Source organism: Callithrix jacchus, chromosome X (assembly GCF_049354715.1).
Source record: "Callithrix jacchus isolate 240 chromosome X, calJac240_pri, whole genome shotgun sequence".
NCBI lineage: Eukaryota > Metazoa > Chordata > Mammalia > Primates > Cebidae > Callithrix > Callithrix jacchus.
In genome coordinates, this window is record NC_133524.1 from 17,158,345 (window position 1) to 17,162,204 (window position 3,860).

A 3,860-nucleotide genomic window follows, 5' to 3' on the forward strand; every position below is an offset into this window, starting at 1 on the left:
ATTTTTTTGTTCCTTTTCTCTGGACTGTGAACCATGTATTTCCAAGGAATAAGTAAATGTGCTCTCTGAGAAAAAATGCTGCCCAAGTGATGAGGGCCCCAGCCTCTCCAGGTCCCCTGCTCAATTGCTCTGCAGTCCAAACCCAGTTCCCTTAGAAAGCTGCTAAGCCTCAGAAATGAGTCTTGGCTCTCAGAGTCTGGGAAATAGTTGAGAAGAACCAGTTCACTCCCTTCTCCTGCTGCGATTCCAGCACAGCTTGGGCCCAGCTCTGGCCAGGTTCCAAGCTGGCCTGGTGCTCACCCTCTCTGTTTGACCATGCTCCAAAGGGAGAGGCAGGAGCCACAAGTTCTTGACTTGGCCACACCACAGTCATGCCCAGGCAATTCCCTGTCCACTGCTCCCAGCTGCTGTGAAGAGGCAGCCACCCAGGTCACCTAAGCTACTGACAAGTGTTAGTGGGGAGCAGCCTGCTTTCAAGCTGCTCCCCTCGACTGGTCACTGCTGCCTCTGGGCCACAAAGTACTTCTCCCCGTTGTCATCTTCCTCTTGCCTCCAGGTTGGGACTGGAGCCCAGCCCTTTCAAGGGTTCAGAGCTGCCATCACCTCTGGAGTGCAGGGTTTTCAGAATATTCCTGAGAGGCAGAGCAGGAAGCCCAGCCAGTTCAGGTGGCTGAGCTGATCACCCACCAGATGAGCTGCCAACAGCAAACTGCAGACTTCTTCCAAATGCCAGCAATGGAGAGAGTGAGGCTGGAGGGTCTGGAGACCAGGAGGAACTCAGAGAAGCCCAAACCAAATGTGAGAAGCCCACCAAGGAAGAGGCTCCTAAGTACCCCAGGAGCAGCCCTGTGTCCTGGAAATGAAAGATTTTCTTAGACGTGGACAAATGGAGGCTTTCATATACAGCAAAGAAGAGGGAAGAACCCCAGAAACATGAGTGGCTGCAGGTGGAACACGCTGTCGATGGCATCCTGGAGGCCAAGATCAGTCTTCTGCAGGAACGTCTGGGTGAGCGTTCAGTGAATGCCACCAATGAGCGAGGTCCCCAGCACCAAGGCGAAGCCCTCCACATTGGGCTGTGTGGACTTGAAGGTGAACATGAAGAGACCCCCGGTGATGAGGAGAATCACCAGGACCAGTGCCATTGCACCTCCTCCAGCTTGGAGAGCAGAGAGAAGATGAAGATGAAGAGGATGGTTGAAGATCTGGTTATTGTGAAGCTCTAGTTGAACAAGCTCATGTCAAGTGCTGTCGCCAGTGCTGTGGGAGCCACTCTTCTGAGATAGTAGGTCCAGCTCAGCACCACGAGGGCATTGTGGCTGGAGCATTCAACCAGCGCCCCTCATTGTAGAAGGCAATGCCTGCCAGTGCAGAAGCAGAGTCAACACTGCCTTCCACACAAAGGTCACAAGAGGGCCCACCTCCCTAACCATGGAAGCTGTTACGCCCCAGCTCCTGCATCAGTGGGGGCAGGCACTTCTCTTAAAAGACAGTTTGCAGGAAGTGCCAATTGAGCTAGACCATGACTTTCAACAAGAACATCACCTGGCCAGAGAAGTTCTCTTCACCTCCATAATTCAGAACCATCAGTGGTGCCCCAGTCAGAGTTCTCACCTAAGGGGCTGGTAGCCTGAGCCAACCCCTTCAGTGGTTAACTGGGTGCAAGGCTCACAGGTCCCCAGGTCTGCTCTGACTAGGGTGCCTACCTTTAAAGGTTTATTATAACATATAACTAGTTTTCAACAACAGCGAAGGAATTATAGTTCATTTGCCAGATGGACTATTACTCAGCCATTAAACATGCTATATTTAAAGTATAACATATACAAAAATATACTTTTTTTTGAGATGGAGTCTCACTCTATTGCCAGACTGGAGTGCAGTGGTGCGGTCTCAGCTCACTGCAACCTCCGCCTCCTGGGTTCTAGTGATTCTGCTGCCTCAGCCTCCTGAGTAGCTGGGACTACAAGTGCAGGCCACCATGCCCAGCTAATGTATTTTTAGTAGACTGGGTTTCACCATGTGGGCCAGGTTTGTCTTGATCTCTTGACCTTATGATCCACCCACCTCGACCTCCCAAAGTGCTGGGATTACAGGCATGAGCCACTGCGCCTGGGCTTTGTTTTTTCTTTTTTTTTTTTGAAACAGAGTCTTGATACGTTGTCTAGGCTAGAGTGCAGTGGCACAATCTCAGCTCACTGCAACCTCCGCCTCCCGGATTCAAGCGATTCTCCTGCCTCAGCCTCCTGAATAGCTGAGATTACAGGCACCTGCCACAACACCCAGCTAATTTTTGTATTTTTGGTAGAAATGGGGTTTCACCATGTTGATCAGGCTGGTCTTGAACTCCTGACCTCAAGTGATCCACCTGCCTTGGCCTCCCAAAATGCTGGGATTATAGGTATGAGCCACTGTGCCTGGCCCAAAATATACTTGTTTAATACAAATTAGAAAGCGGACTGCAAAACTGTCTGTATATATATTGATTATAACCATATAGAGAACAAATCTGTGCAGATAAAAAGATTGGAAATAGGCCAGGTGTGATGATGGTTCATGCCTGTAATCCCAGCACTTTGGGGGGCCGAGCCAGATGGATTACCTGAGGTCAGGCGTTCGAGACCAGCCTGGCCAACATGGTGAAACCCTGTCTCCACTAAAAACACAAAAAATTAGCCAGGCATGGTGGTGGGTACCTGTAATCCCAGCTACATGGGAGGCTGAGGCAGAAGAATCACTTGAATCCAGGAGGTGGAAGTTGCAGTGAGCTGAGATTGCACCATTGCACTCCAGCCTGAGCCACAAGAGTGAAAATTTTTCTCAAAAAAAAAAAATAAAAACAGATTGGAAATAAAAATACTAAAAAAGAGTATAGCAGTTATATTTAGGTAGTATAATTATGGGTGGCGTGTCTCCTGCTTTCTAGCATTCTGGGTTTCCCTAATGATTATGCATTAATAGAAATGATTGGTGTAGTGTGCATCACTCGAATATCTTGAGAGGGTGCTGGCTAAAGCGATGAAGGTGACTGGGTCACATGTCTCTGGAAGGGCATCCTGGCCTTATTCACAAGATGATGATTGCATAGGTCCCAGGAACAACCCCAAAGTGCAAGCCTTCTCTTTTTTTTTAAATTATAGTTTTTAGCCGGGTGAAGTGGCTCATGCTTGTAATCCCAGCACTTTGGGAGGCTAAGTCAGGAGGATCACTTGAGGTCAGGGATTTGAGACCAGCCTGGCCAACATGGAGAAACCCTGTCTCTACCAAAAATACAAAAATTAGCCGGGCATGGTGGCATATGCCTGTAATCTCAGCTACTGGGGAGGCTGAGGCAGGAGAATCGCTCAAACCCGGGAGGCAGATATTGCAGTGAACCGAGATTACACCACTGCACTTCAGCACGGGTGACAGTGACACTTTGTCTCAAATAAACAAACAAATAAATTACAGTTTTAGTGTTTAAATTATTCTTTATATATGTGTAATACATTATATTTTATTCAGAAAAATATGCATAAAATGTTTGTTTTATATTTAGATAAACATCATATAAAGTTCTTTAGACCAGAGGCTCACAGTAATGAACAGACCTTGGGCATTTCATAGTCACTCTGTGGTGCTCTACCCTGACTTCATTTGACTTCTGTCATCAGAGGTGACCACTATGTATCATTCTGTGGATATTTTTTATGGCTTTACTATTTACTATTTGTCACCAAGCAGTGTTTTACTTACCGTTGCCTCTTTTGCATTTTCCATGAAAGGAAGTAAATGAATTGGCATCTCTTTGTTTTTTTCCCCCTAGGATATTTCATACCTGCTGGTGTCTGAGTCTTGGACAACCCAATTTGCTCATCCAT

At 47.4% G+C, this 3,860-nt stretch overlaps 1 pseudogene; it reads right to left on the reverse strand.

Moving 5' to 3' along the window:
- Positions 1-495: 495 nt before the first annotated feature.
- LOC100391574 (solute carrier family 35 member C2-like) lies at positions 496-3,860 on the reverse strand (annotated as a pseudogene).